The sequence below is a fragment of the Coregonus lavaretus genome (assembly GCF_964263955.1).
Source record: "Coregonus lavaretus genome assembly, contig: HAP1_SCAFFOLD_10190, whole genome shotgun sequence".
Classification (NCBI taxonomy): domain Eukaryota; kingdom Metazoa; phylum Chordata; class Actinopteri; order Salmoniformes; family Salmonidae; genus Coregonus; species Coregonus lavaretus.
The window spans coordinates 1-9,034 of record NW_028160547.1 but is presented as its reverse complement, the minus strand read 5'-3'; the positions used below and the strand labels follow the sequence as shown (position 1 = coordinate 9,034).

General features: G+C 50.7%; 1 pseudogene across 1 annotated transcript; it reads right to left on the bottom strand.

The window, feature by feature from the left end:
• Positions 1-306: 306 nt before the first annotated feature.
• On the bottom strand, positions 307-7,940 carry LOC311121684 (receptor-type tyrosine-protein phosphatase beta-like; annotated as a pseudogene). The gene is made up of 8 exons (XR_014615945.1): positions 7,669-7,940; positions 7,063-7,326; positions 6,424-6,690; positions 5,142-5,405; positions 4,503-4,766; positions 3,906-4,169; positions 3,291-3,554; positions 307-576 (listed from the first exon to the last, which is right to left on the bottom strand). The product of XR_014615945.1 is annotated as a receptor-type tyrosine-protein phosphatase beta-like (transcript).
• Between the last annotated feature and the right edge of the window lie 1,094 nt (positions 7,941-9,034).

Genomic DNA, 9,034 nt, shown 5'->3' with positions numbered 1-9,034 from the left:
AGTTTCTAAAGTTATTTCCATCGTACTTTAGAAACGTTTTCCTCTTTTATTTCTATTTCAGTTATTACCTGTAAGTTATTACCTCTAACTACAATGTGACCTAGACATTCATTTGTTCTAATTAGTTGGATTAGTACAGTTTTATTAAGCACAAGCTGATATGAGGTTGTCTCACCTAGAATACACTTAATGTAAATCACTCTGAATAAGAGCGTCTGCTAAATGACAAAAATTTAAAAATTTAAAATGTTTGGGATCATATCTAATAACGAATGTCTCTGATACAGTGAAGGTGGTGCTTCTTACGTGTTTGTCCCTCGGCCACGGCCTCCTTGCCGTAGACCCCTCCGCTGATGGTTTCGACTCGAACTCGGTACCACTTCCCTGGGGTGAGCTGGTCAAAGAGGTGGCTGGTGGAGCCCTGGGGCAAGGATGTATTAGAGACCAAAACACCTCCATCATCCAGGAGCTGGATCTTGTAACCCTCGTACACTCCTCCTGGGTTCTCCCAGGTCACTGTTAGACTGTGGGTGGTGTGGTCACTGTCTGCCTGGAGTGCTGTCACTGTGGAGGGGACTGAACAGACACAGGGAGACGTTAGACATCACCCACGGCTGGAGGGGACTGGACAGACACAAGGAGACGTTAGACATCACCCACGGCTGGAGGGGACTGGACAGATTCAGGGAGACGTTAGACATCACCCACGGCTGGAGGGGACTGGACAGATTCAGGGAGACGTTAGACATCACCCACGGCTGGAGGGGACTGAACAGACACAGGGAGACGTTAGACATCACCCACGGCTGGAGGGGACTGGACAGACACAGGGAGACGTTAGACATCACCCACGGCTGGAGGGGGACTGGACAGATTCAGGGAGACGTTAGACATCACCCATGGCTGGGAGCGGGACTGGACAGATTCAGGGAGACGTTAGACATCACCCACGGCTGGAGGGGACTGGACAGATTCAGGGAGACGTTAGACATCACCCACGGCTGGAGGTGACTGGACAGATTCAGGGAGACGTTAGACATCACCCACGGCTGGAGGGGACTGGACAGATTCAGGGAGACGTTAGACATCACCCACGGCTGGAGGGGACTGGACAGATTCAGGGAGACGTTAGACATCACCCACGGCTGGAGGGGACTGGACAGATTCAGGGAGACGTTAGACATCACCCACGGCTGGAGGGGACTGGACAGATTCAGGGAGACGTTAGACATCACCCACGGCTGGAGGGGACTGGACAGATTCAGGGAGACGTTAGACATCACCCATGGCTGGAGGGGACTGGACAGATTCAGGGAGACATTAGACATCACCCAAGGCTGGAGGGGACTGGACAGATTCAGGGAGAGGTTAGACATCACCCACGGCTGGAGGACACGGACAGATTCAGGGAGACGTTAGACATCACCCACGGCTGGAGGGGACTGGACAGATTCAGGGAGACGTTAGACATCACCCATGGCTGGAGGGGACTGGACAGATTCAGGGAGACGTTAGACATCACCCACGGCTGGAGGGGACTGGACAGATTCAGGGAGACGTTAGACATCACCCACGGCTGGAGGGGACTGGACAGATTCAGGGAGACGTTAGACATCACCCACGGCTGGAGGGGACTGGACAGATTCAGGGAGACGTTAGACATCACCCACGGCTGGAGGGGACTGGACAGATTCAGGGAGACGTTAGACATCACCCACGGCTGGAGGGGACTGGACAGACACAGGGATCTGTTAGACATCACCCACAGCTGGAGGGGACTGGACAGATTCAGGGAGACGTTAGACATCACCCACGGCTGGAGGGGACTGGACAGATTCAGGGAGACGTTAGACATCACCCACGGCTGGAGGGGACTGGACAGACACAGGGATCTGTTAGACATCACCCACGGCTGGAGGGGACTGGACAGATTCAGGGAGACGTTAGACATCACCCACGGCTGGAGGGGACTGGACAGACACAGGGAGACGTTAGACATCACCCACGGCTGGAGGGGACTGGACAGATTCAGGGAGACGTTAGACATCACCCACGGCTGGAGGGGACTGGACAGATTCAGGGAGACGTTAGACATCACCCACGGCTGGAGGGGACTGGACAGATTCAGGGAGACGTTAGACATCACCCATGGCTGGAGGGGACTGGACAGATTCAGGGAGACGTTAGACATCACCCATGGCTGGAGGGGACTGGACAGATTCAGGGAGACGTTAGACATCACCCACGGCTGGAGGGGACTGGACAGATTCAGGGAGACGTTAGACATCACCCATGGCTGGGAGCGGGACTGGACAGATTCAGGGAGACGTTAGACATCACCCACGGCTGGAGGGGACTGGACAGATTCAGGGAGACGTTAGACATCACCCACGGCTGGAGGGGACTGGACAGATTCAGGGAGACGTTAGACATCACCCACGGCTGGAGGGGACTGGACAGATTCAGGGAGACGTTAGACATCACCCACGGCTGGAGGGATCTGGACAGATTCAGGGAGACGTTAGACATCACCCACGGCTGGAGGGATCTGGACAGATTCAGGGAGACGTTAGACATCACCCACGGCTGGAGGGGACTGGACAGATTCAGGGAGACGTTAGACATCACCCACGGCTGGAGGGGACTGGACAGATTCAGGGAGACGTTAGACATCACCCACGGCTGGAGGGGACTGGACAGATTCAGGGAGACGTTAGACATCACCCACGGCTGGAGGGGACTGGACAGATTCAGGGAGACGTTAGACATCACCCATGGCTGGAGGGGACTGGACAGATTCATGGAGACGTTAGACATCACCCATGGCTGGAGGGGACTGGACAGATTCAGGGAGACGTTAGACATCACCCATGGCTGGGAGCGGGACTGGACAGATTCAGGGAGACGTTAGACCTCACCCATGGCTGGGAGCGGGACTGGACAGACACAGGGATCTGTTAGACATCACCCACGGCTGGCTGGGTTATACTGTACTCTTGAACTCTGAACTTGTTCTGAAGAGATTCAGTTTCCAATGATTTTAGAATTTGTCTTTTCCATGAAGATTGTGATGGCAAATGACAATGGCAATTGTTGTTCCGCTACGCTCCAAGACAAAGCCCTGTGTACCTTAATGGCTCTAGTCTAAGCTATTTATTATCATACAGGTATATCCTGAGCATTCCCTCTCACCTATTCGTCCAGTAGCAGTGCTGTTATTTACCAGTGTTCCATTCAGGGACTGAGCTGTCCCCACCCGCCTCTCTCCCTCCCTCCCCCCTCCTTCTCACCTGTTCGTCCGGTAGTCGTTGAATTGTTGACCAGTGTTCCACTCAGGGACTGAACCTCGACCCCATACAGCTGTCCTGGTACCAGACCCTGAAAGTCCAGCTCAGTGACGTGTTTGGGGACAGGTCTGGTCTCCAGAAGGTGTCCTCCCTGGGATAGGGACACGGTGTACATGTCCACGTCCCCATCACCAGGGGTCCAGGACACCCTCAGGCTGGCAGCCTGGTCCCCTGGCCGGGCATGGAGGTTCCTCACCTGGCTGGGGACTGGGGGGGGAGGGGGGGGGGGGGGTTGAGAGAGAAGGTAGAGAGACAGTAGGGAAGGGAGGGGGGATGGAGGAGAGTGGAGATGGGTCAGAATGTGGCACTCACAATGTGGATCACACTAACAAAAAATGGGCACTTAGAGCAAAATAAGTTAAAGGAAAGATTCGCCGAAAAACAATGTTATGTTTTTTTTTTTTAAATCTTTAGATGATGTTCTAGAAGGAGAAGTGATGACAATAGGTTATTCTGTTGTTTTACCTGTAATATCTGTGACAGAAATGCTATGAAATGCAACGTGAGGTTATTTAGAAAATCAACCCTGGCTGTTGCCCACTCTGTGTCCCGACTGACCTGTCCTGCCCTCGATGAACTGCGGTCTCTGGTAAGGTCCGCTGAAGGTGGACACCACGATCTTGTACAGGCGTCCCGGGGTGAGCGAGGTCAGGCGGTGGTCGCGGGCCTCGTTGCCCAGGGTTACTGGCGGGTAAACCCGCGTGTCGTTGAAGAGGACCTGGACCTCGTAGTGGTCAACGTCCCCCAGTGCTGGAGACCAGGTGACCACCAGATCACCTGTACCACTGTCACCCAGGCCCAGGCTCCGGACCGCAGAGGGGACTATGGAGACATTCAAATATAACTTCATTTAAAGATTTAAACTAGTCACACAACACCAAAGGGCTCAATGGTTTCATTGGCTGAAGGGAATTTGACCCATGATGCCCACTAGTTTAAGGTTAGCTTTGCGCTGCAAAATGTTACTGATTGTGATCGTAGGATACAATTCCCATGTGCGAAAATCTAGATTTCACACATACAAATTCTTCCAAATAAGTTGTATATTGGTTTCCATGGACACAGAATATTCAGTAGTACAGCATTTCACTTAAACCTCCTGACAACACCGTAGTAGCAATAGCCACATAATCACAGAACGTGTAATAAACTCACACGTCCTCCCGTCAGTAGACACACTGGACTGGTACTCTCCGCTCCAGGTGCTGACAGTGACCGTATAGAGCCTCCCAGGGACCAGGGAGCTGAACACACAGTCGTTCTGCGACCGCGCCACGGTCTGGTTCTGGAGGACCGTGTTGTTGTACTTGATGACCACCTCGTAACGGTCCAAGTCTCCGGCCGCATGACGCCAGTAGACTTTCAGGAAGTCGTCCCTGGCAGAGTGGATGGCGTTGGGGTTCTGGACACTGGAGGGTTCTGGGTAAGGGGTGAGGGGTGGAGGAGATGTCATGAGGTCAAGAGGTCAAATAGGATGTGGGTGTTTTTCATTAAACACAACGCTGTTGTTATTTTAAGAGATACACATTTTCTCCAAAAGATTTTCCTCCAAATGTTCCCTACCAATTGAACAGTTTGTGTCCTAGATCACAAGACAACAATCTGCCATTAGGTTATTTGATCAATATTAACACATTCATCCATGTAGCTATATTAGCAGAGGGACACATAGTGATCAAGATGAGGGGCCCAAGAGATGGTGTGTGTGTGAATGCGTGTGTGTGTGTGCGTGTGTGTGTGTGTGTGAATGCGTGTGTGTGTGTGCGTGTGTGTGTGTCGGTGTGTGTGACCTACGTGTACGAGCCGTCACCACCGTGTTGTTCTCGAAGCTGCCGCTGCGGGTTGCTATGGAGATGGTGTACAGCCTCCCTGACTTGAGGGAGTTGAACACACACTCTGGGCTGGCCTTGGACACCACCAGGGTGTGTACAGTCCTTTCGCGGTCCTTCAGCAGGACCAGGTAACTGTCCACATCTCCGACCGCCGGCTGCCACGACACCCCCAGGAAGTCCGGACGGCCGTTGTTACTGACCGTTACCTCTCCGACCCCAGCTGGCACTGTGAAGGGACAGAATGGGCTGAAGGGTAGTGAGGTCGACTGGGTTAAAAATCCTGCGACCCCGAAACTGGTTTAGCCTGCTGAGCTAAAGAGTACGGCTTCATGTTATTTGGCTTACATTCATTTTGTACATCCGGACATTGCTCCTACAACACACCATTTATTTTTGGAATTTTTAACATTTTGAAAGGTTAACGACGGACTTGATTAAATATATAATAGTGAGAAGAGAAAGGTTTAGTTCAAGTGTCCTTCATTTCTATCCGGTCAGCTGAAAGTTAGCCGAAAGTTGTCTGAATGTTATCTGAAAGTGGTGTTTGTTTTCATCAACCATTGCCCCCCCCCCCCCCCCCGGAGTTAATTAAAAGGAGGAAGTGGTGGGGCCCAAAATAACCAGAACTTTCCTGGGGAAGAGAATTGTGGTCAGACAGGAAGTCTTTGAACGGGACCTTGGAGAGTTTTTTTGTAGTTGAAAACAAAGCTTCCTGAAACATTCCAGACATTCTCTTTTGTGTTGGAACACAATATTACGTTTGTCTCTCGGAGATCGTATCTTATAATTAATGTTGGTGACAATCACCATAACAATGACTGATCTACTACGATTGTCAGAGCATCCACTCTTATACAACACATTTCTAAGCATAGAATAAAGAATGCCTGGCCTTCACTATATGGTCCCGTGGTCCCGTGGTCCTCTGTAGCTCAGCTGGTAGAGCACGGCGCTTGTAACGCCAAGGTAGTGGGTTCGATCCCCGGGACCACCCATACACAAAAAATTTATGCACGCATGACTGTAAGTCGCTTTGGATAAAAGCGTCTGCTAAATGGCATATTATATATTATATTACATACTGTACATACACACACAGCAGTAATGGACAAGACTACCAGGAAGAACATACAGGACAACGCCCAAAACAAACGCCTGGCTCACGTGTCGGTCAGTTTATGTTAATGTGGATGATACATTTGAGTAAATGCATAAATATGAACTGTTCCTAATATTTAACTTACCAGTGCGTCCCTCAGCCACGGCCTGTTTCGACACCATCCCGCCACTGACAGTACTGACCACCAGCCTGTAGGGGGCACCAGGCCTGAGGTCTCTGAGCTGCAGAGAGGTGGTGTTGGCCGGGACGGTGTGGTTCTGCACTGCCTGGTTGTTGTGGAGGAGCTCCAGGCTGCAGTAGTCCAGGTCTCCAGGGGGGAGTTCCCAGCTTGCCTGTAAGCTGTCCACGTGGCCCCGGCTGCTCAGGTGGACACGGCTCACCTCCATGGGGACTGCAGACAGACAGGCTCAGTTACTGTCAGTCTCCATTTTGTAAATAGAGCTTATTTTATCTCAGCAGGCTCATTATTCTCTTTTGTGAGTTAGGCTTTACCTGAAAACTGAAACAAAGTAAAAACACATTTGTACGTGCTGATTGGATAAATAGAGATGACCTCAACTACAAAGGGACAGTATCATTGAGTCCTTCTGTTTGGATAAACATCTTAGCTACAAAGGGACAGTATCATTGAGTCCTCTGTTTGGATAAATAAAAGTCTTACCATAGAGATGACCTCAGCTACAAAGGGACAGTATCATTGAGTCCCTCTGTTTCAGTGCGTTGTGTATAAATATCCATACAGGTGCTATAGCAACCCTCTCACCTGTCCTCCCTAGCACCGAGACAGAGCTGTTGAGCTCCCCGCTCTTGGTTGTCACGGTGATGGTGAACAGGCGTCCGGGCGTGAGCACGTTGAAGGTGCACTCCCTCATGTCGCGGGTCAGGTCTCTCGTGGCAACCGTGGCGTTGGCATGGCGAAGCTCCACGGCGTAGCCGTCCCTGGCTGAGTTGGGAGCGTGACTCCACAGGGCGCTGAGGGAGGTCTCGTCAGCATGGCGGATATGGAGCTCTGAGACGGGCTTAGGAGCTGGGAGAGATAGAGAGAGGAGAGCGAGAGAGAGAGAGAGAGAGAGAGAGAGAGAGAGAGAGAGAGAGAGAAGAGAGAGAGAGCGAGAGAGAGAGAGAGAGAGAGAGAGAGAGAGAGAGAGAGAGAGAGAGAGAGAGAGAGAGAGAGAGAGAGAGCGAGAGAGAGAGAGAGAGAGAGAGAGAGAGAGAGAGAGAGAGAGAGAGAGAGAGAGAGAGGAAGGGGAGAAAGAAGGTTTGAAGAAATAGAGAGAAGGATGAGATGATGATGTCATGAGTTCTTTTTTCATTCTTACTGACGACCGTATCTTTCTCCTGCTCCATTATTCTGTGTTGTGTAGCTCACCTAGTCCTCTGTGGCAGTACTCACGGTGCCGTGCTCCCCGGCACTCTCCACTCTGACCCCAGCCCTGTAGGTCCTCCCAGGGACCAGTCCCAGGCCAGAGAAGGTGTACTCCACCACCCCTTCTCCACGGTCCTGTTATCCAGAGTCCTGGGTCCCATTCAACAGCAGCACCATGTACTTCTCCCAGTCTCCACCAGGGGGAGCCCACGTCACCTTCAGAGAGTTGGAGTCATCCAGCGCCACCATAGAGAGCTGGGACACTTTATCTGGGACTGGGAAGGAGAGAAGAAGAAATATTGATTAGACAGACCAGTTAAAGGCCCTGTCTGGAGTATTTCATTTTGTTCATTTATAAAGGCCTGATAAGGTAAGGCAATCTACTGCTCTATAGCAACTATCAAAAGGTAAGAAGTAATACCCTTAAGGCGTCAGCGTACTTCAGTTCGGCGTGTGCGCCTAACCGAATCAGTGTGCTCCATACTCCTTAAAAGACCTTAGTACTGTTTGTCCATTTTGAGACACCGTAGATAGCCTGAATTAATCTAAGGTAACTCAAGGAATCTGTCATTCATTTTGACATTTACATCTCAATGACAAAAAATGGCATGAAAACTAGTCTTCTCTCGTTGAATAATAACAAAGACTTTATTGAAGAATCCCTACAGTTGACCAATCACCAATGAAGGGGCGTAGACTTCGGCTATCGACTTCGCTTTCCTCCAGAAAATTGTTGTGTTGCCCGAACAGCCGAAAATACCCTCACCAAAGCCGAAAAAAAACCTCACGAACAAAAAAACGTCACAAAATGTCATCATAACATATGCACAAACTCTTCCGAACTGTTTTCGGCTGGGAAGCACGCGGACGACTTTACACAACTACATAATGGACAAATTCTTATCCACTTGATTAATCCATGAAATGTCATCACATAGTTAGCTCTTGCTGAACTCTTAACAGAGTGTTTAAATTAAACAGTCACATTGAGGGGAATAACCATCCCACCCCCCCGTATCCCCTTGGCTTTAATAGCAGAGGCCCTCTTCAACAGGAAGTGTGCTCCTCTCAACAAACTAAAGGCTTCAGTGCTTTTCTGAGAACACTAATTTGTTAGCCTACTAGACTAGGGACATGTTAGCCGAGGCAGTTGATTGGCTGGAGAGCTCTCCACTCTTGGTGGTGACAGACACCTGATAGGTTCGTCCGGGTGTCAGCTGGTGGAAGAGGGCCTTTGTGGTGTCAGATGACACGGTCTCCTCCAGAGGGGTGGTTCCAGACGAGGACAGGGTCACAACTATAGAGTCCACATCACCCTGGGGTTGACTCCATGATGCCCTCAAACTGTCCTGGATGTTATTGTTCTCTA